The 24,598-nt window shown below is 35.4% G+C and overlaps 1 protein-coding gene across 26 annotated transcripts in view; it reads left to right on the forward strand.

Annotated features, from left to right (window-relative positions):
• The first annotated feature begins 775 nt into the window (after positions 1-775).
• Positions 776-24,598, forward strand: part of ZHX3 (zinc fingers and homeoboxes 3) — a 148,351-nt gene continuing 124,528 nt past the window's right edge. For 15 of the 26 annotated variants that reach the window (XM_056811898.1, XM_056811893.1, XM_056811895.1 and 12 more), the window contains exon 1: positions 905-1,252. The gene's annotated coding sequence lies outside the window, so the exon portion shown is untranslated. Of the gene's footprint in view, positions 1,253-24,598 lie in introns of all 26 variants that reach the window. The other 11 variants (XM_016433163.2, XM_056811910.1, XM_056811911.1 and 8 more) reach the window with 5 other exon arrangements.

Below are 24,598 nucleotides of genomic sequence, written 5' to 3' on the forward strand. Positions count from 1 at the left end.
AAAATGAGATGGAGAAAGAAATAGCAAACCACTCTGGTGTCTTTGCCAAGAAAACTCCAGATGGGGTCAGGAAAGATTTAACACAACTGAAAAATGACTGAATAACAACAAATATTTAACCTATAAAAATGAGCCTTTTCTCCAATTAGGGTATAAGTATTAAATTTGGATATCAGAAGGCATGAGTTAGAATCTTGGCTTTGTCTGTATTTGTTGTACATCTTTGGGCAACTCACTTAACTCTGAATGTCAGTTTGTTCATCTATAAATGATAGGGCTGGATTTGACAGAGTTTGTGCTGATCATTTGGAAAAATAGAGGAAAATGGAAGAAATAAAGAGGATTACTTGTCTGAACTCTGCCAAGCTCTAGAATTATTGATCAGAGTTCTTTGGAGTTCACACTTGTAGATTGTGAGCCAGAAGGGCTTTTAGTCCATCCTCATTTTACAGATGAGTAAACCGAGACCCAGATAGGTTAATTGACTTGCCCACAATTACAGCGGAAGTTAGTGAAAGAGCCAGGGATTCAAATTGCAGGTCCCTGACGCCAGATCCAGAACAATTTCTACTGCACAGCACTTGTACAGGCCGTCCTCTATTGCCTGGCCTAGCCTAGGCGAGGTCCTCTAGGAAACAAGCAGCTGGACCGCGGACCTTCCAACTCCGCTCCCACTGTTCCGAAGCCAGGACGCCTACCACGTGGTGCAGAACAGTAAGATAACGCATGCGCCCAAGGGACGACCCCCCCACCCCGCTTTTCCCTCAGTCGGCTCTCTCTCCCAATGACGTCGGCCAGGCTTCACAGTGCTCTTTCCTTGTTATTGACAACTCCGCCCCGGCTCTCGCCCCGCCCCCCCGGCCTCTATTTAAGATTCATCATCAATAGTTAGTGCCTCCTTCTGGTCTGTCTACACTGTACCATCCCCCTCCCCACAGTCCCCCACTCCCTCCCTTCCTCTTCACCACCCGGCCATCCTAACCCCCAAGTGCGCGTGCCCGTCCTCCCCAGCCCTACTCTCTCTCCTCCCTCCCTTCCCCACCACCAAGTCGGAGCCATCCCACGCGCGCGCGCTCGATCCTGGCTGTCTGGAGTCAGTTGCTCCAGCGCCCGCGCGCGCTGGTCTGTCCCTGCCCCTGCCCCTGCTGCCGCTGCTGCCGACGCAGGGGCCGCCGGGGCCTCGTCCTACCGCCACCAGCGGAGCGCGAGCGTCGGGAGCCAGGCGCGCGGCCCCCTGCCCAGGCTCAGCCAGGTGAGCGCCGCCGCCGCTGCCCCCCAGCCCGGGCAGCCGGGGTCTCTCCCGCTTCTGTCAACGGCCCGAGCCCTGCGTTGAGGGGGCAGGGACCGGGGGGTGTGGGGGGGAACGGCCTGTCGGAGGGAGGGGGCGAAGGAGTCCTGAGCTCTGGGGAGGCGGGGAGGGGGCCCCGCAGGCGCGGGCTAGGGAGGGGGGGGTGCGAATGTGGGCGCAGGGGAGACGTTCTGCAGGGGGTAGGAGCCACCTTCCTTCTCCCAGTGAGGCGCGGATCTAGAAGAAAGCATAACTAGGGCCCACCGAAAGAAAAGGGGGGTGGGGTGGGAGTGAATGGGCGGGCGGGCCCAGGGTGTTTACAAATGCTCCGGGAGTTGGTGGGAAGGGGAGGGGAGGAGGGGGTACTGTTTATGGGGACTGGGTTGGGGGATAGGGAGGGAGCGAGAAGGCTGCGCCTGCAGATGTGCAATGGGAAGGTCGCACAATTGCCACCCCTTTAGAAAATCAGTTTTGCCAACTAGTCCTGGCTTCTGTCAGCTGCCGGGCTTTTGCTGCCTTTTCATCTAGTATAAGGACTATCAAGTCACTCCCGCTTCCCTTCTCTGGGGAAGAGACATCCACCTGAAACCCAACCACTTGTGGGGCTGCAGAGCCTCCAGTCTGTGATTGTTTACGGTTTTATTTTCTTCTGTCTGGTTTTGTTTTATATTTGCTTCCCCCCCCACACTTTTTTTTTTTTTGTTTATGGTTGATGGCCCTATATCTGTATTACCCTCAGGGTTCTGTTGGTGGGGTTTAAAGTTCCGAGACTTTTCTAACTCGGGTTTTCATTCAGAGGTTCTTTTCGGAAATGTTTGTAGAGGAGTGGGTGGGTTGTGGATCTTGGATGGAAAGTGTTTGGGAGCTTGCGTCACTTTCAATTGCATGGCTAACATTTCTGAGAAGTGATTACACTAGGCTTGGGCTGGTGTATAAAAAACTGGATGGCCTCGACCCTTCTTTCTGATCTTTATAGACCCACACATACACACAAGGATTTGAAGGACAACTTTTTATCACTCAGCATTACTAATACGTCATATATATCATATATATATATATATACACATATATATATATGTGCATGCCAGGTGTTTTAACTACTAGATGATTCACATTATATTAAAAGTTTCCACCTTCACAGTCTTGTGCACTGTTTTGTTAATATTCATGTATATGCCTATATTCCAACATTCCCACACACATATATGCAAAACTAATCCCAAATCAAGAATTGATGTCTCTTAAGACTGTTTTATTGCTGTGTATAATTCTGACTGATAAGCCAAAAGTTTACTTCATTAGTTGGAACAACTTATTTTAATTTGCTTCTAAAAGATCTTCTACAGTGGAAAAATCCAGAAACGACACAACCATCAAAAGCAAAGGAATGAAAAGTGATCTTTTATTAATGCTTCAAAAGATAATATCAGTCACTGAAGAAGATAGGACTACAGTGTAATGATAAACATATTAACTGAGTTGGCTTTGTGACCTTGATACATTGTGTAACAGTAGAGTGGTTCAAGACAAACATTGGGTTGTATAGATTTATAAGTTTAGGAAAATGCTATTTATACTTATCTTTTTCATATTTAGATATTCTGAATGCTGGTTCTTCTAAAGCCGAGACTTTTCTTTTTTAAAACTAAAAAAAAAAAGTAAAGGCTTACCTGAAACCCTTATCATTTGATAAAACTATTTGAGTTAACACGTGGGTATTTTGCAGTTTTTCTCAGAGACATTTTGGGGTTTCAGAGGACTACAAGCTCAATTTGAAGCAGTGTGATATGGGAGCTAAAAATGCTAATAATCTTGGACTGCATTAGGAAAAGCATAATAAGAAGATCTTGGAGGGTGATAGTTTTGCTGTACTGGGCTCTAGTCAGACCAGTATTTGTACTCAGACCTGGAAATCACACTTTAGAGAAGACATTGATGAACTAGAGAATATCCAGAGGAGGGCAACCTTAATGGTGAAGGGCCTTGTGATCAAAGAAGGATTAGCCTTGGTGCTAGCAGGGAAAACCAGAAATAACAAGTGAGGTTTCAGAAAAAACAAACAAACAAAAAAACACTAGGGTTCTATCTAAGGAAAGACTTCCTAACAGATATTCAAACTGGAATGGATTACTTCAGAAGGTACGTTAGGCAGCTAGGTAGGAGTTGTTAAGAGTGCCGAACTTGGGGTCTGGAAGACCTAACTTCACATTCTGCTGCTGACATGTCTTAACCATATGGCCCTAGGCAAGTCATTTACTTTGCCGTGCCTCAGTTTTCTCTGTAAACACTGTCTGTAAAAGACTATACTAGCAGCACCTATCTCGCCAAAGTCATTGTGAGGATAAATTGGGACAGTATTTGTAAAGTGATATGCAAACCTTAAAACACTATGTAAAGGACAGCCAGGTTACTCAGCCGGATTTAGAGATTGGAAGTCCTGGATTCAAATTTGACCTTATATTCTTCCTACCTCTGTGACCCTGGGCAAGTCACTTAACCCCAGTTGCCTACCCCTTTCTGCCTTGGAACCAGTTTTAAGTATTGATTCTAAGATGGAAGATAAGGGTTAAAAACAAACAAACAAACCCACTTTGTGAATGCTACCTACTAGTACTACTACTACTATTATTACCCATTAAAGATCCCTGTGGACATTTTGTGATTCTGTGAACAAATAGCAACAAGGAAAAAAAAACCCTCTTCTTTTATGTCATTTCAGATCTATTTGAAGTCATACTACTTCTGGCTTTGTCTTTGTTAATATTATTTTTATTTAAGTGTTAACAGTGTGAGTACAGTTCTAGTTCTGCTGACTTTATCACTGCCTATAGATCTCTGCTTATTTCCTTACATTCTTTTTTTTTTTAACCCTCACCTTCCATCTTGGAGCCAATACAGGGTATTGACAATACTGTGTATTGGCTCCAAGGCAGAAGAGTGGTAAGGGCTAGGCAATGGGGGTCAAGTGACTTGCCCAGGGTCACATAGCTGGGAAGTGTCTGAGGCCAGATTTGAACCTAGGAATCTCTAGGCCTGGCTCTCAATCTACTGAGCTACCCAGCTGCCCCCATTTCCTTACATTCTTCATGTTGAATGTTTCAGTGGTACCATAATATTCTATTATATGAATTTTCAGAAGATATCTATGATTTTCTTGATATAGAGAATTCAGTGTAAGATTTCTATTATTAATGCAGATAAGCACTTGTTCTACTTGGAGAATTTGCTCATCTTAAAAGAGTTGCTTGGAGCTGCTAGGAGACTAGTTGTAACTTATCTGGGGTTAAATATAAGTGTTAGATGAAGGACTTGAATCTAGGTCTTCCTGACTCCCAGTCCATTTCTCCATCCACTATATACCATATTGCCTTTACTTTCACTTATCACATTTTTTTAAAACCCTTACCTTCCCTCTTGGTATCAATACTGTGTATTGGTTCCAAGGCAGAAGAGTGGTAAGGGCTAGGCAATGGGGGTCAAGTGATTTACCCAGGGTCACACAGCTAGGAAGTGGCTGAGGCCAGATTTGAACCCAGGACTTCCCATCTCTAGGCCTGACTTTCAATCCACTGAGCTACCCAGCTGCCCCTCACTTATGACATTTTTGAGCCATTCTCTAATTTTTGAGCATCTAGGTTCTCCCTCCCCAAGTTTTCAATGTTTTAGGGTAGTCATGATTTAGGCAGGGGTTCAGAGAAGTGCTTTATGATCATATTTTGTAGATAAAGTTTTACAGAGGAATCCCTGGGTCATAAGAGTTCATTGATTTTTGTGATCCTTGTTGAAAAATATTTCCAATTTGCAATAATTGCAAGTAATCCTTCAGAATGTTTGTATCAGTTTTACAACCCCTCCTATAGTGTAAGAATAGTTATTTTCTCCAGAACCCTACCAATATTGCATTTTGTCAACTTCTTTAAAGCAGTGACTTTCTGAATAATTCCCTGAAGGGCAGAGTCTCAGAAAATATCCCATATTATTGTTTGCAATATTACAATATGCTTTAGTTTCTGACATTTACTTTTAGTGAACTTTTTTGCTGTTCAGCCTTTTTATATTCATCCTCATAAGTAGGAGATCCTGGGGGAAGAATAACATCTTGCTTTGTTGAAATGTTTTAAGGAAAAAATTCAAGAACTACCTTTTATAGATTTTCTGTTATATTTGTCTATGTACAGCTTGATGTCTTGATTCTTGAAAGAGGAACTTGTATTTCCTTTGGCTCGCTTCCTTATTGTAATCCTGCTCAGAGGAAGTTAGCAGGTAGAAGGTTTTGTTAACAGAAATTAGAAAATAACTAATCCCCAAGAGCCAAACTGTTTTTGGTACATAATCAGTCTCCACACCTCAATATTATTTTAACTTTTAGCCTGGAAAAATTGAATCTTTTGGCACATGAATTGTTGCTTTATTTTTTTTTTTTACAATTATGTATTATTCTTTGGGTTACCTGTTAAAACAACAACAACAAAAGTATAAAGGATCCCAATTAGAATCCACCAATAATTCCATTTGAGGATCTCTCAATGACAGTTTAAACCACAAAAACATAGTGTTTGTACATGTCAACATATTCAAATGTTTTAATTTGTTTCCACTTAAGGAAGAAATATTATATTTATTTGTATTCCTAACAATCTTATCTTTTCCTTTCTCCTTGTTATGTTAGGCGATACCTTTAATCTCTTGAACATTCTGACTGGTATAACTGAGTGAATATTTTTAATATTTGAAAAGTATTTCTTTGATGCTTTTGTAATTATTGCATTTTCGAAGACTCCAAGACTGGTCTTGGTGATTGACTCTATTTCTTGTTTAAAGTCTTGTCCTAATTATATTCTGAGAGGTTTATCACAAGGTTGCCCATGGAGGGGTGGATTTAAAAAAAATTATTATTACTTTTTGACCACAACAATTTGTTATAAAGGGATTGCAAAATGAGTGCCCAAAATGAAGTTCTAAATCTTTAAAATAATTGAAGCAAGCATATTTCTCACATAATCTTTAAAAATATTTATAAAGACCTATTTCAAATGTGTCACTTTTTGGATGCTATGCCATTCACAAGTAAACTTACAATTGTATTTTCATTTATAACTTGATAAAAAGTAGTATCTAGCAGAAATTGTGATAGAATAGTATAGATATAAATTTTTCAAAAAGATTTGAATTGCAGGTATTTGGTTTTCATTTTAATGATATGAAGAATATAATCCCCCTTTGCTTAAAAAAGAAATATTCTTTGAAGCCATAATTCAAACAAGTAAAATTTCAACTTTCAGATTTCATTGAAACCTGGATTAAGTAGAATGGATCTTGGAAGTCATCCTACCCAGTACTTTCATTTTTCAGATGAGCAGTTTAGGCATGGAGAAGTTAAGTCACCAGGTAGAAATGTCAGATCAGACTTTAAACCTAAATCCTGGTTCCATACCCAGTGCCCTTTCCAGGATGTGGTACTTCCCACTAATGAGGAATAGGGTTACATAGTTCAACCACAATTAAACAATTTTGACATCCTGTAGAGATTTTTAAATATAGTTATAATTTTAGAACACATTTCTAAATTTACCTGTAACTTAAAATGTCAACATATTTGTCACTGCTTCCATATCACCCAGATCTTTTCCTTCTAGACGTATTTTTTCTTACTACCTCATATTTGTCTGCACTGAACAGAGTAGTTAATGGTGCTTTGCTTCTCCCTAAAAACAAAAGTCCATATTTATTCATCTAGTGATGTGTATCTGTGAGTCATGGAATTACAACCTCCAAAGAACTCAGGTTGAGAATAAAGCTGTGAAAAGGTACATAAGTAGGTTGCAACATATTACAAACAAGAAGTTATAAGGGAAAAGTGGTATAAAGAATGTAATCAAATTTAGGTGCAAAAAAGATGAGCTAGTCATGTGATGAGAACACGAGAACATGGGATTACTTTTGATAGTCTGTGTGCTTCATTGGTATCCTCATGGTAGAAAAAATTGAGAAAGGTCTTTGCCATGTTCAATGCCTCTCCATGTTAACCCCCCCCCCCCATGTGTGGTAGAACATGGACAAAGAGTCATGGGGAAGAGGCTCATAGCTGCACTTTTGAAAGGAATGCTTGCTCCCATTGATAAAATAACTTTCAAAAAATCATTGATAAAGCTCTAGTGGAATACTGATTTATATGTACAGTTTGAGATTACCACCTTGATTTCTTAATTACATATATGTGTTGTCTAATAGCAGTTTTTATGATAGTAGATGACATTTATATGACTCTTTAAGGTTTATAAAGCACTTTACGTAAGTTATCATTAACAGTTTACATGTACTAGGGGAGATGAGAATTTAGGTTTTTGCCCCCATGAAACTCAAAATATAGTAATGGGATAAAATGTCAATATAGATAAAATAATACCAAATAAATTAATTGTAAAAACAAAGTGCCAAATTGGGTGTGAGATATTTGACATTTTCCTGCTTTTATTCATTTTATTTTCCTACTTTTCATTTGATTCAAGAAAGCTAGTTAATCTGCACTTTCGATTTCAATAGTACAAAAAGGTGCAGTTTGTACTAAATTGAAATTTGAGGAAAGGAATTAAATGAATTATAGAAAATAATAGGTGATATATATTCTTGTTTTCTTCTCATATATACTGTTTTTGACTTATAGAAATGTTAAAAGTGGTTTGAATAAAATTTAACTAAAAATGGTATGTCTCAAGTTTGGTTACTTTCAGTCACTAGAGATTTTTCATTACATTGTTTTGTGATATTGTGGGCTTGGCGCATAGAGACTGCTTAATAAATGCTCATTAACTTGAATTGTGAAGACTTTATTGTGCTTATGATGTTTACTAGCATTTTTTCCTTAAGTTGGTATCACCTTCACATGAATTATTTTGGGAATTTTAAAATTTATTTTATTTTCTGTTCCCAGTTTTTTCTCTCCTACCCAATGAGAAAGCAAAAAACAACAAAAAAAAAACCCATTACAAAACAAATTTCCATATTAGTTGTGTAAAAAAAAAAGATGTTGAAAGAAAAAGAAGAAAATTTGCTTTAATCTGCACTCTGAGCCCATCAGTTCTCTATCTGGAGGTAGATAGAATATTTCATCATGAATCCTTTGGAACTGTAATTCCAATTGCCTGGATTGGACAGAGTTATTAAATCAAAAGTGATTTTCTTTATGTAATTATTGTTATTTTATGAATTATTTTCCTATTCTGCTTACTTTATACCGGTTTATAGAAGTCATCCTAATTTTTTTCTGACACCATGCCTTTCATCATTTCATATATTATAACTTAATTAGCCATTCCTTAAATGATAAGCATCCCTTCAGTTTTCAATTCTTTGCTATAAAAAAGAACTACTATAATAAGTATTTTTGTACATAAAGGTTCTTTTCCTCATTCTTTGATCACTTTAGTGTATATCCTTAGTAGTAGTATTAATGGGTCAAAGGGTATGTATGAATAGCTTTTTGGATATAGTTCCAAATTGTTTTCCAGAATGCTTGGACCAATTCACAGCTTCTCCAGAGTACATTATTTGTACCTGTTTTTCTACATTCTCTCCAGCATATATCATTTTCCTTTTTTGTCATATTAGTCAATATGATAGGTGTGAAGTGGTACTTCAGAGGTTTGTTTCTTTTTAACCCTTACCTTCTGTCTTAGAGTCAGCACTGTATGTGGGTTCGAAAGTAGAGGAGCAGTAAGGGCTAGGCAATGGAGGTTAAGTGACTTGCCCAGGATCTCCCATCTCTAGGCCTGACTCTCAATCCACGGAGCCACCCAGCTGCCCCCCCACCCCAGTTGTTTTAATTAGCATTTCTTTTATTACTAGTGATTTAGAGCATTTTGTTCTATGGCTATTTATAACTTTCATTGCTTTCTCTGAATTCTATTTATCCATATCCTTTGACCTTTTATCAGAGAATGGCTCTAATTTTGGTAAAGCTGATCCAGTTCTCTATATATTTTAGAAATGAAACCTTTATCAAAGAAAGGTGCTGAAAGAATTTTTTCCATGTTTTTTCTCATTTTAGCTGTATTGGTTTTGCTTATATAAAACCTTTTAAATTTTATATAGTCAAATAAACTCAGGATGGGTGAATGACTTGAACATAAAGAAGGAAACTATAAGTAAATTATGTGAATACAGAATAGTATACATGTCAGACCTTTGGGAAAGGAAAATTTTTAAAACCAAGCAAGACTTAGAAAAAGTCACAAAATGTAAAATAAATAATTTTGATTACACCAAATTAAAAAGGTTTTGTACAAACAAAACCAATATAACCAAAATTAGAAGGGAAGTAACAAATTGGGAAACAATCTTCATAACAAAAACCTCTGACAAAGGTCTAATTACTCACATTTACAAAGAGCTAAATCAATTGCACAAAAAATCAAGCCATTCTCCAATTGATAAATGGGCAAGGGACATGAACAGGCAGTTTTCAGCCAAAGAAATAAAAACTATTAATAAGCACATGAAAAAGTGTTCTAAATCTCTTATAATCAGAGAGATGCAAATCAAAACAACTCTGAGGTATCACCTCACACCTAGCAGATTGGCTAACATGACAGCAAAGGAAAGTAATGAATGCTGGAGGGGATGTGGCAAAGTAGGGGCATTAATGCATTGCTGGTGGAGTTGTGAATTGATCCAACCATTCTGGAGGGCAATTTGGAACTATGCCCAAAGGGTGATAAAAGACTGTCTGCCCTTTGATCCAGCCATAGCACTGCTGGGTTTGTACCCCAAAGAGATAATAAAGAAAAAGACTTGTGCAAGAATATTCATAGCTGTGCTCTTTGTGGTGGCAAAAAATTGGAAAATGAGGGGATGCCCATCAATTGGGGAATGGCTGAACAAATTGTGGTATATGTTGGTAATGGAATACTATTGGGCTAAAAGGAATAATAAAGTGGAGGAATTCCATGGGGACTGGAACAACCTCCAAGAAGTGATGCAGAGTGAAAGGAGCAGAACCAGGAGAACATTGTACAGAGACTGATACACTGCAGTACAATTGAATGTAATGGACTTCTCCATTAGTGGCAATGCAGTGATCAGGAACAATCCGAAAGGATTTATGAGAAAGAACACTATCCACATGCAGAGGAAAAACTGTAGGAGTAAAAACACAGAAGAAAAACAACTGCTTGACTACAGGGGTTGAAGGGCATATGATTGAGGATATAGACCCTAAATGAACATTCTAGTAGTGCAAACATCAACAGCATGGAAATAGGTTATGATCAAGGACACATGTAATACCCAGTGGAATTGCGTGTTGGCTACCGGAAGGGCAGGGGGAGGGGAGGGAAGAATAGAATATGATTTTTGTAACCAAGGAATAATGTTTGAAATTGACCAAATAAAATTAAAAAAATAAATTGTATGTAGTCAAAATGATTTATTTTATCTCCTGTGAACCTCTGTCTCTAATTTTGGTCATGGACTCTTCTGCTATCCATAGATCTGACAAGCAGTTTCTTCCATGCTCCAGTGGTTTGTTTAGGATGTCGCCCTTCGTAGCAAAATCATATACCCATTTTGCACCTATTTGGGATATATTAGTATGAGATGTTGATTCATGCCTAGTTTTAGCCAAACTTCTTTATAGTCTTCCCAACAGTTTTTGTTGAATAATGTGTTCTTACGCCCAATAGCTAGGATTTTTTAATTTATAAAAGACTAGTTTGCTGTGCTCAATTCTTTCTTTCTTAAAAAACAAAAACAAAAACAAAAAACCATACCTTCTGTCTTAAGATCAATACTATCTATTGGTTCTAAGGCAGAAGAGCAGTAAGGGCTAGGCAATGGGGGTTAAGTGACTTGCCCAGGGTCACACATGTCAGAGGCCAGATTTGAACCATCCTATCTCTAGGCCTGACTCTTTACCTACTAAGCTACCTAACTACTTCCCTAATTTCTTTCTATGTTGTGAACCTCATTTGTTTCACTGATTAACTTCTCTCTTATACAATACCAAATTGTTTTGATGATTACTGCTTTGTTGGTATAGTTTGAGGTCTGGTAAAATTAGGCCTTCTACCTTCTCACTTTTTTTATTGATTCTTTTGATGTTATGAACATTTTGTTATTACTTTTTATGGCTCTACAAAGCAATTTTTTGATAGTTTGATTGGTATAACATTGAAACTATTCTAAATAATATCATTTTATTATATTATTTATATGTTATATATACTTATTATATTGGTTTGGTATACTCTTGAACAATTACAGTTCCTCCAGTTATTTAGATCTGTCTTTATATATGTGAAGAGAGTTTCATAATTGCGTTCATATGCTTCCTATATTTTGGCAGAAGGATTCTCAAGTATTTTTTTCTATCTATAGTTATTTTAAATGGAATTTTCCCTTCTGTCCTTCCTTGCTGGGTTTTATTTTTAAAATACAGAAATGCTGATGGTTTGTATAGATTTATTTTGATATCTTCAGCTCTGGTGAAGTGGTTGATTGTTTCAATTGGTTTCTTAGTTGAATCTCTAGAGTTCTGTAAGTGAACCTTCATATCATCTACAAAAAGTCAGAATTTTGTTTTTTCTTTGACTGTGATGATTCCTTCAGTTTCTTTTTCTTATTATTTTATTGCTATAGCTAGCATTTCTAGCACAATATTGAATAATAATAGTAACAGATAGTCTTACTTCACCCATGAGTTTTTTAGAAAGATTTCTTGCTTATCCTTATTACAGATAATTCTTGTTTAGTTTTAGCTAGGTAAAACTTATCATTTTCTAGGAAAGATCTATTTATTCTATGCTTTGTTTTTAACAAGTGAATGTTGTATTTTATCAAAAGCCCTTTCTGAATTTATTGAAATAATAATATGATTTTTCATTATTTTTGTAATTATTAATATGGTCAGTTATGCTTATAATTTTTTCAATGTTGAGCCAGCCTTTGATTACTAGCATAAATCCAGGCTTGTCTTAGTATATGATCTTTGATATATTGCTGTCATCTCATTGCTAGTATTTTATTTAAAATTTATAGATTAGTATTCACTGGGGAAATTAGTCTATAGTTTTCTTTATTTTTATTTATCTTGGTTTAACTATCAATACAATATTTGTTATTTGTACAGTAGAATTATTTTGGTAGGATTCCTTTACCTATTTTTTTTCAGTTTACATAGTATTAGAATTAATTATTTTTTAAATGTTTGATAGAATTTTCTTATTAATTCATCTGGTTCCAAATTTTTTTCCTTTGGTAGCTCATTTATTGTTTCTTTAATTTCTTTTTTCTAAGATGATGCTATTTAAGTATTTGACTTCCTCTTTTGTTAATCTTGGCAATTTATAGTTTTGTATATAAGAGACCTTGCTTTTCTTCCCCCAAAAAATATAGCTCTTAGGTTTATTTATTAGTTAAAAATTTTTAACTTTCAAATTTGTTGATATCTCCTTTGATTTTCATGATTTTTATTTTTTGACTAATTGAAGCATTTTAATAGTTGAATGCCTTGTTCATTCATTTGTTTTTTCTCTCTTTTATTAATGTTCCTGTTTAGAGATAAACATTTTCTCCTAAGTACTAGTTTGAATTCATCTCACAGATTTTTGTTTTATTGTCTCATCATCACCTTTGATTGAATTGTCGATTGTTTCTATGATTTGTTCTTTAAACCACCTGTTCTTTAGGATTGGATTATTTAGTTTCCAATTATTTAATCTCTACTTCAAAGATCCCTCAATGAATGTAATTTTAATGTGTTATAGTCAGAAAAAAGATGCATTTAGTGTATCTGCTTTTATGCATTTGTTTATGAGGTTTTTATGCCTTCATACTTGGTTGGTTTTTGTACAAGTGCTATGAACAGTTAGAAAATAGATTTACTCCTTTCTTTTCCCATTCTGGATTTTCCAGTGGTCTGTCATATTCAGCCTTTCTAAACTTTTATTCATTTCCTTAATTTCTTCCCTGGTTATTTTAGGATTATTTTTTTTATTTCTTTATTTATTTTGTGTTCTTTCTTATTTATTTTTGTGATTGTTATATTTTATGATTAGATTTGTCTGGGACAGGGAGGAATAAATTGAGGTTCTGCCACTATTATAGTTTTACTGTTTTATCCTATAACTCGCTTAACTTTTTCTTTAAGAATTTGGATGCTATGCCATTAGGTTCATGTATGTTTAATATTCATTATTAATCCCTTTTCTGTTGTGCTTTTTGACAAAATGTAGTTTCCTTGATTATCTCTTTTTATTAGGTATCTATGCTTTTTCTTTGTCTAAGATCATCATTGCCACCCTTGCCTTTTTTATTTCCACTGAAGCATTAGATTCTTAACTCTTAAACATTTTAACTGTATTTTCTATATCACTTATTTCTTATAAGCAGCGTATTGTTGGTTTCTGGTTTCTAGTTCATTCTCCTACTCTCTTCCTTTTTATGAGTGGATGTAGAGACCTTTGTGTCACGTTATTTGTGGGTCATGGAATGGTATAAGAGGAATGAATTTGGGATCAGGAGGGTCCCAGACAGACTTACAGACAGATTCAAAGGCCTCTTGCTGATCAGTGACAAAGTTTATTGATTTCAGGTAGATACTTGTAGAGGGTTTGAATCAAGCAGAGGGATTAGGTCATTCACAATGAAAGTCAATGATTCACAAGATAGAAACAATGGATTTAGATTACCTCAGTGGCTCTAAACAGTTTTCTATAGGAGATAATTCAGTATGTCAGTGTGTAACCATCTAACCACCTTCTCACAGAATTCAGTAATTTTTTGGAAGAACATACAGTTTTTACAAAGTACAGCAGGGAGGGGTTAGAAACCTCAAGTCAAGTCATGGTACTTTGTGACTGATTCTTGCTAAGCTATGACTTTGATTTCACTGGGGTTCACTCTTACTACTGGGGGCTATATCTGCTCCTTTTTATATAAATTAAACAAATGAAAGCAAGGTAAGTGAGTGTATGATTTGTATGAATTGTGTAAGACTAGGAAGCTAAATTCCAATTGGTGGGTTCATCTTATTCAGATTTATGATTACTAACTGTGAATTTCTCCCCATCCTATTATCTTATGCTTTCTCTTCTCTTTTTCGCACTCCCCCTCTTTAAGAGTCTGTTTTGCTTCTGACCACTGCCTCCTTTAATCTATCCTCCCTCTTATCTCTACCTCCCTTTTTCCTTACCCATTTCCCTCCTACTTCTTTTTTGGATAAGATGAATTTCTGTACCCGCTGGTGTGTGTGTGTGTGTGTGGTGTGTGTGTGTGTATGTGTGTGTTTGTGTGTTTTCTTCCCTTGTTCTAGTTCAGATGAGAGTGAGGTTCAAGAGTCATTCACTCTTCACTGTTTTCCTCTCTGTTTTATAAATTCTTCCTTGCATTCCCCATCAGTGAAAGATAATTTGCCCCATTCCTCCTCTCACATTCCCCCCCCCTTTCCCAGTATATTCCTCTTCCCTACCTTTCTTCCTTCTTTCAAAGTCATCCAAATACAATCATGCAATGCTTTTTTAAGAACATTTGTACTTTACTTTCTCACACACCTGTTCTGTAAGAAGGCTATACATATATTATGTTGTTTAGTTACTTCAGTCTTGTCTAACTCTTCATGACCCTATTTGGAATTATTTTGGCAAAGATACTAGAATAGTTTGTCATTTCCTTCTTCAGCTCATTATATGGATGAGGAAACTGAGGCAAATAGGGTTAAATGACTTGCCCAGGGTCACATAACTAAAAAATGTCTGAGGCCAGATTTTAACTCAAGAAGATGAATCTTCCTGACTCCAGGTCTGGACCTTATCCCCTGTGCCACTTAGTTGCTCAACTCATTACCATTATATTTTTGGTTCTCTTACCACAGGGTACTAGGTACTACCTGATTATGCGGTCCATTATTGGCAACATGAAAATGACATGATAATCTGACTCTTTTTAATCCATCCAGTACCAGATTTCTTTTGGTCACTAAAATATTTTAGTTCTTTTGGCTGATTATACTATTTATTTGATATTGAGATTTTGTAGTATCCTTTATCCATGCAGAAGTCTCTGAAAAGACTTTAGAGCTTTATATTATTGTAAATTAAATTAGCCTTCTAATTATTCTAGGGGCAGTCTTAACCAGTTATTATAAGTTGAACTATATTAAAAGTTCTGGCTTAGTTTAAGAATGTTCAGTGTCTTCATTTGCAAATATTTTTACATAAAAATATTCAAAATTAAGGACAAAAATGTATTACTCTTTCTTGGCTTGTCGTGAAACTAAGTGATTATTATGCCCTACATTTGCCTTCATTTTTGCCACTAGCCTCAGGACTTATTTACAGTGATTGTACTAATTATTCCTCCATCCTTTTGCCATTTTAGGACAATCTGGAAGAATGAAAGGATGGCAGGGAGACCAGCACTTTCTGTATTTGTAATTACAGCAGTTAACCTCAAATGGGTGAGAAGAAAGTCACCTCATAAAAAGAATCTTTTATAAAAATGGAAATTGACAATTTCCCTACTAAATGGAGGCCCATTTTGATTAGTTTGATGATGTGTGAAAATTACTGCTTTGTTAGAAATAGAGCCTTTTGCTTTAGTTCACTGAAGGGCCCGTATTTTCTGCAACTATAGGCTAATAGGCTTAACTGTAGTATAGTCAAAAATTCTAGAATATGATTGCCAGCCAATATGTCTATATGGAGGCAGACTACCCAGTTTCCACATATCTATCTACTCTAGCAAAAATTTGAAATTTGCATGACTGAATTATCAAGAAACTTTTAAGTGAGAAACTATACTATCCCACATACTATTTATGCACAAAAATTTAGCCAAAAGTTCACAGATAGTAGAAAATGGGGCCCACCAACAATAGTACCTACAAACAAACTGACAAACTGCCAACTTAACCAGAAATGGGTCAGAGATGTAAAGCTTACAAGCAAGCAGTTTAAGATTGAAGGAACCATGGTCAGTATCACACAAGATCTGTAAGCTTCTAAAAATGAGAGGAGATTTTGGAATACAATATTCCAAAAAGCAAAAGATACAGTAGTTAGGTCCAAGAATAACCCAGCAAAACTGAGTGTAATCTTACAAAGAGGAAAAAATATATTTAATGTAGAAGAGGACTTTGAAGCATTCCTGATGAATATATCAGAGTTGAATTGGAACTTTGAAAAATTAACAGAAGAAGAAACCAAGAAATGTAAAGTTAGCCTAGAAGAGGCTGTATAATGATGTAGAACTATCATTCTGATCAAATGAGAAAAGATTTAGACTGTCAGAACCTTAAGGAATTTGGAGGGTATTGAAAAGTTTAAGAATAATTTAAGATGGGGGAGAATTCATTCAGAAGAGAAGAAAGAGAAGAGAGGGTAAAAGGAGAAATATACAAGTACAGAGAAGAGGAATAAGAGGGTGGAATATATTATTTCTCAAAATTAGGACAAGGAGAAGAATGTCTAAATATAGGAAAAGGATCAAGAGGATGAATGTTTAATGAAATTCATTCTGAATAATGGGGGTTAAACACATACATTGCAATTTGATATAAAAATACATCAAATTTAATAGGGAAATGTGAGGACAGAATAGGTATGATGCCCAAAAGGGAGGATAATATTGAGGAGGGAATAATCAAACTTTTTGATCCTAAAGGAAGAATAGAGAAAAAAGGAAAAGCAAAAGAATTAGAATCTAAGAGAATGTCTGAACAAATTGTGATATATGTATATAGTATATTTCATTACACTATAAGAAATGATGAAAAGCAATTTCAGAGAATCCAGGGCAGTTTGAATTGATGGAAAGTGAAGTAAATAAAGGCAAGATAGCAATTTATACAAGGACAGCAACATTGTAAAGAAAACAATTTTTAAAGACATAAGAAATCGGTTCAAAGCAATGACAAGTCTCCAGAGTTTGATGATGAACATATGATGAACTATGTTACCAACCTTTTAACAGGTGATGAATTTAAGGTACAGAAAGAGACATTTTTTTATTCATGGCCACCATATTAATTACTTTTTTCTTTCCAAAATTATTTTTCTTTTTTTTTCAGTTCTTATTTATCTCACCTCCTTCTCCTCCATAAAAGGTAATCACCCAACCAAAAAAATGTGTATTTAAATTATGTCTTTCATGTTTCTATTTATTAGTTCTTCCTCTGGAGGTAGGTATTCACAAGTTATTTTTCAAATATTAATTCTGTAGCTGTGTATAATGTTCTCTTGATTTTTCTCTTTTTATTCTTCGTTATTTCAAGTAGGTCTTTTTAAGATTTTAAAAAATCAACCTGTTCATCATTTCCTAAAGCTCAATGCTTTTATATCAAAATAATATTTAGTAACTTTAATTTTTCTTGACTATACTTTTTGTTACATGAATTTTATTTCTTCTTTTTCTTGTTTTTTAATGACAGTGGGTAGGGGAAGAGGGACAGTAATAGTGATGTTGGAAAAAAAGGGCTGTTGAAACTTCTAAAAAATGCTTAGCAGAGTACAGAAATTTTCAGAATGAAACATAATCAGAAAAGTTTAAAATGTGTGGAATTTTTCAGATATTTTTAAAGCAAGTGCTAAGAAATGGAGATTCGTTTTATATTGTTATGTGTATAGAAATATTCTTTTGTGGGGGGCAGAGGTTGAAAATTTTAAAATTCAATAAAAAACTGGGATATATTTAAGGTTAGGGTGTTCACATACAACCAGCGGGGTTTCCTCAAGATTAAATCGAGCTGAATTAGCCTAATTTCCTTTTTTTGGGCAGGATTATTAAACTGATAGATCAGAAGATTATTATAGATAACATATCTAGATTTTAGCAAAATGTTTGGCATATTTTCTGATGGTATTTTTATCCCCTCACCATTAGACCATGAGACAATTTAGGAGAAGTCAGAGTATCTGTCAACTCATGGCATCAATTTCAAAGAATAGATTTTTAAACATTCTTTAATAATTTTCTTCATGATGAATGAAGTTGATGAAAACATAGGAAAAAATAACTAAAGTTTTTGTTGAAGAACTGGGGATGTTTAACCTAAAAAAGAATTTAGAAAGAAGGGAGAGCTATCTGCTGTTATCTGAAAGCCATTCACATGGAAGAAGAATTGAATTTGTTCTGCTTGGCCCTAGAGCTATGAGGATTATTATGGGTTTTGGAGTAAATTGCTACTTAGGTCCATTCCAACTCTAAAATTCTGTCATTCTATAACATTGGATTTGTCCTATTATAACCTTAATTCCTCCCAGAGGGTCTACCTTAGAGTTTTGCATATAATATTTAGTAAAAGTTTATTTGAATGAAGGGTTTGCTAAGCACATTGATACTATAGATACGAATATAGGAAAATATCTTATATTTGAAAATAGTTTCTGAAAGCATCTTCAATGCTTTAGAAACATGAATTTACTTAAAAACAATTGTATTCTAATTATAGCTTATTGCCTATTCATTAAAAGCATTCGTTAAAGGCATCAGTCTAGTTGCAATTACTGAAATGAATTTAAAAATCATATTGATCAAATTCTGAATAACTTTTATGTGGCCAGCCATATACTAACTATTCTAGGTTATCAGTGAAAAGCAAATCTCTGTTTCTGGAGAGATTACCACCTCTTTGGAAAAGATAGCATATTTACAGAGATGTCAAACTTACATGGCCAGCAAAACTGTAAAGCTCTCCAACTCCTGAGTGCTGTTTGAATCAGATTAAAATGTAACTGGGAAATATTTAACAAAATATGTGAAATGCAAAACAATATAGATAATGTTAATTTGTGGTTTTCCAAGTCAATATGTATCCTGCAGGTTGAGTTTAACACTTGATATAACCTAAGCAAAAGTTTGATGAATTGCCAAATGAATACAGGTAAATGTTACAGATTATGGTTAGGGAAGTCATGGAAGTGGAACTCAAGCTCATCCTTCAAGGTTGGGTAGAATTGGATATATGAAGAGGAGGGACAACATTCCAGGATAGAGAATAGTTGACATATGAATGAGTAAATGTTATTAGATCTCTCTGATTAGAGCAGAAAGTTAGTACAAAGGAAATAGAAGCTTGGAAGATAGGTTAGGTACAGATTTTAGAAAGCCCTAAGAATTTGGACTTAATTTCATGGGCAGAGAGTAATTTTGGCCATATAAAAATATTGCTGTTGTGGCAGAGAAGGTTGAAGGTCAAGAAATGACTGGAATCTGTAGCCAGTTTTTATTGTGGGAAAAGGGCCACAGAAGGCACAGACCTAAGGCTATTAATTGAATTGACTAAATCCTTATTGATTTGATTGATTTGTTTATAAGATAAACTAGAGTAAAATAGAAGTTAGATCTTCTGTCAGAGATAGTGAATTTTGCATTCTTCCTGCCAAGATAAATAAGAAATTTAAATGACCAATTAAAAAACACTCAAAATGGACCCATATCAGGGCAGTGTAGACATTGCAGGTTTTCAATCCAGGGTAATAATGATTCACATTTATATAGTGCTTTAAGGTATTTCCCACAAAACAGCCCTATGAGAAAGATAGTGCAAATATCTTCTACAGATGAGTAATCTGATTTTATGTCCAGTGGCCTTCCATAATACTATTCCAATTTCTAAGAAGGCTCCTGACCCTCATCCTCTCCTCAAAAAAATCATCCTAGCTAGGGTACAAGTCTTCAAGTTGTATAGCTTATAATTCATCCACACATCCACACTTTTTTCATAAACAGAATGGTAACCAGCATGGCAAATGAAATCTTGCCCCAGGGTGCCAGCATAGGCCTGGAAGGGAGAATATGGCTCCCCTGGCAGAGGGCCAAAGCTGGGAGGAATCACACCTTCCATTCCTTATTCCTTGATATAACCTCCCTGATTTAGCCACTCCTAAGGATCCTGTAGCCTTACACTCTTCCCCCAACACCCACCTTCCCCATATGGAGAAAATACACCCAGTATAGGCAGATCGCCTGCATGTAGCCCACCTGAGCCTTAGGCCTGTGCCAAAATGATGTGTGGGATTAACAATAATAGTAGTGTGTAGTGGTTTTGGGGTATCCCTGGGCACCTTGTTCTAAATTTTCCCTAGTTTCCATAATTCCTAGTTAATGTACTCCAAAGAGGTTTTATCTAACAACATCTAGAAGCCTTCTAGGTCTTTTAACATTGTCATTTATTGCCACTAAACTACCTTAATTCCTCCCTATTAAAGTTTTAGTAAAGGAAAGATACATGAGAAATACTACCTCAAAGTTATTTTTATAATACACCTGGGGGGGGAACACAAGCTATATTTTAAAGTGTTCTTCAAATTATATTTTATGTATTCTATAAGATGGAGTTCTGTTTATTCCTTAAATCATGATTCATAATTGTTAATTATTTTAATGCTCAATATTGATGTGGGTAGGTGTTGAATCATGATGTTTTAATGTAAAGCTAATAGAAGAATCATTTCTCAGAGTTGGTGTTAGAATGAATCTTCATTATGGCTAAATAACAAAATTGCCATTAAAATATATATAATAAAGGTCTATGGCAGGGGAAGCAATGTTTTTACAGTCAGATTTCAAAAATATATTTAAACAGATGAATTTGCATATTTTGTTATATGTAACATTGATGAACTTAGAGAATTTAAGCAGATAGTTCAGAAAGACAGACTTCCAGTATAATGAATGCTTTCTGTTTTTGTTGCTTCTAGGTTTTATGAAGATGTGACCTTAGGAGCTCAAACTTTTTTGAAATTACACTTTTTTTTTTATCCTGAATCATGAACTCTTAGAACTGGAAAAGAACATCTTGCCACAAATAATTTAGTCTGCCCTCTTTCCCTGTACAAAATTCCTTTCTACATATTCCTAATGGATGGTCATCTAATCTACTAGAATTTCTGGTAGACCTCATGAGCCAGCTTGTTGTTCAGCAACTATCTTTTAGAAAGTAGTTGTTGTTTTTTTTTTAAATATGGACTTTTGTCTTGCTGTAACCCATCCCAATTCCGTCCTCTGGAGCTTATAAAAAAACAACTCAACTTCTTCTACCTAATTTGTCTACCTATGTCAAGTCTCTCATCTATCTGGTCAATTATATATAAACATTGCTTTCAAAACACAGATATGATCATGTGATTCCACTTTTCAAAAAATACCAATGATATCCTATTGCTTCTAGAATAAAACAAAAGCTTCTCTATTTGGATTTTAAAGCCCTATATAAGCAGATCCCAAGCTGTCTTTCCAACCTCGTTGGACATTATCTCCTTTTCCACACTCTGAGATCCAGCCAAACTGGCTACCTCTCTTTTCCTCTCATGCATGACATTCCAACTCTAGTATTTGTGCCCTTGCCCTGACCATCTCCAATGCCTTGAATGCATTTCCTCTTTACTTATGATTTACTAGGTGTCTCTTTTTCCTTTAGGATGGAACTTAGGTACTCTTGTACATCTGAAGCCTTTCCTGAATCAACTCTCCCTTCTCCACTTCATAGTGTTTTTCTTTCCACATAGTATTTTATATTAAACTGCTGTGTGTGGGTGTTTGTGTGTGTATGCTATATATTTTTTCATATGTGCTTACATTTCCCATTAGAATGTAAGCTCATCTTGTGGAGGGATTATTTCATGCTTTGTATTTGTATTCTCAACTCCTAGCACAGTGCCTGGCACATAATAAATGATTAATAAATACTAATTGATGAATTGATTCTACATGAAAGTCCTTGGATTATTTTAAAGACTGCTATTATCTGTTTCTTGAGTGTATAGCACATAGGGTTTAAAAAGTTACAATGTGCTTTATTTTATCAAATATCATCCTTTAAAATGAACTGCTTAGAATTGAACATATATTCTAGTTTTATTTCATCTATTATTTTCCCTTTTAAAAAAACATAACTAAGTCCAGATTTGGGTAAGATTCTTTGTAGTCATGTGAATGACTCTAGAATATTCTAATGTTCTCAGAGAATAACTGATATTAGCTAATCAGCCCAAGAGGAATTTAATGAAGTCTGTTCCATTTCATCATCATTTAGTTGTGAACTGATGAGTTGAACTGAGTCTTTTTTACTGAAGTTATCATTTAATTCTATAAGACCTCAGTTCCCTCATTTATAAAATGAGAAAGTTGAACTAGTCACCAACTCTGAATCCTTAAGTTTTTGTATGCTAAGTCTGGTGAAGTGGGCAAACAATTAAAACCGCAATAGTTAGAATTAATGAATGGAAGGAGCTGGTAAAGATTCTTACAGATCTATAGATTGTTTTGAATTTACCTGGAGGACTGTTCTGGACCTTTATAATTTAAGCTAGATGTCATCCTCTCTGTTATTTTCAGTAGATTATTTAATCTTTTTTTTTTTAAACCCTTACCTTCCACCTCAGAATCAATACTATGTATTGGTTCCAAGGCAGAAGAGGGGTAAGGGCTAGGCAATGGGGGTCAAGTGACTTGCCCAGGATCACACAGCTAAGAAGTGTCTGAGGCCAGATTTGAACCCAGGACCTCCCATTTCTGTACCTGACTGAGACACCCAGCTGCCCCTGATTATTTAATCTTTTACAAAGAAAGTAAAAATCATCTGAGTCTTCTCTCATAGTGCCACCAACAAAGTATTTAGTGTGGTGGTCTTCCAAAAATACCTCTAACACTGACTGACCTTTGTCATCTTTGCCAATTTGATGAGTATGAGGTAAAGCTCAAGATGTTTTAATTTATATTCTTTGTTAGTGATTTGGAGCATCTTTAAAATATTTTATTGATTCTTCTGTTTTTACATTACATGTATTTCCTAATGTATCCCTTCTTTCCCTTCCCAGATCCATCTGTTGTAACAAAAATTTTTTAAAGGGAAGTGAACAAAGCTAACACATTGGGAAAAGTCTGACATTATATGCAGCGTTCTTCACCAGTAGCTTCTCATCTCTTCAGAGACTTCTCATGTGTATTCTTTGGAACAAGCTTGGTCATTATAATTTCAGAGCATTCAGTTTGGGTTATTTTGTTGTTGATGATGTTATTCTTTCCATTTATGTAGTTGTAATCATTGTGTATATAGTTCTCTCAGTTCTGATTACTTTATTTCAGTTCATAGAAGTAATTAATCCTGTTCTTCTTGGTATTCCATATATATTTTTTCATACGTATTTTGAACAGCGTAGTAATACTATCACATTTGTGCATGTACTCCAACTTATTTAGGTATCTCCAATTGATGGATTTCTATTTTGTTTCCAGTTAATTGCTACTACAAAAACTGCTGTGATGAATATTTTGATGTATGTGGGGCCTTTTTATTATTTACTTCCTAGCAGTAGATCTTTGGGTCAAAGGGTATTTGAGTCACTTTCTCTACATAATTCCAAATTACTTTCTAGAATGGTTGAATCAATTCACAACTCTACCAACATTGCAGTGTTCCTGTCTTTCAAACTCTCCAACACTGACTATTGGTCTTTTATCATTTTTACCAATTTACTGGATATGAATTAAAATCTCAGAGTTGTTTTGCTTTTTTCTGTTAGAAATTTGAAACATTCTTTCATGTGGTTATTAAGTTTTCAATTCTTTTGAGAATTGTTTGCTTAGATCCTTTGACCACTTATCTATGAGCTTTTGTTCTTGTGTATTTGTGTTATTTCTTTATAATACCTTGTTTGTCAGATCTATAGAGATATATGATACAGATTATTTTCCCAGTTCACCACTTCCCTTCTTCTCTTAGTTGCATTTTGTTCATTGGCTTTTCAATTTCATGTAATCAGAATAATTGATTTTACCGTTTGTAACAGCTTTTAGCCATTATTTCCTTAAGAATTCCTTTCCTAACCATCACTGTCAAAGGTACTTGATTTGGTTCTCTTTTAATTTTTTTTTTTTGTGGCATGACCTTCAGTATTCTGGACACGTTGTCCAATTTTAATATATTATGGTATATATGGTTAAAGATGTTGGTCTTTAATGTAATTCATGCCAGATTGCTTTCTAATTTCCCGAGTACTTCTTGTCAGATAGAGTCCTTTCCTAGTAAGGAGGAAGAATTAGTCTCTGACTAATTCCCTCCTTCAACTTTCCTCCACTCCAAAATACACAGTAATCACAAGTAATGGGATGTTAAACTAATTTTAAAGATAGATAATCACAAAAAGGGAAGGTGAAAGCAACAGATAAAGTGGTATTGAGTCAGCTAACTATTTAACTCAGTTACCACTTAGCTACTTCTTTACAAGGATGATGTTCTCCAAGAACTAATTAAAGAAACAGCTCACCATTGTCCAATGGAAGATGGACCGAGTTTCTTGTTGTCTTTGAAAA

Source organism: Monodelphis domestica, chromosome 1 (assembly GCF_027887165.1).
Source record: "Monodelphis domestica isolate mMonDom1 chromosome 1, mMonDom1.pri, whole genome shotgun sequence".
NCBI lineage: Eukaryota > Metazoa > Chordata > Mammalia > Didelphimorphia > Didelphidae > Monodelphis > Monodelphis domestica.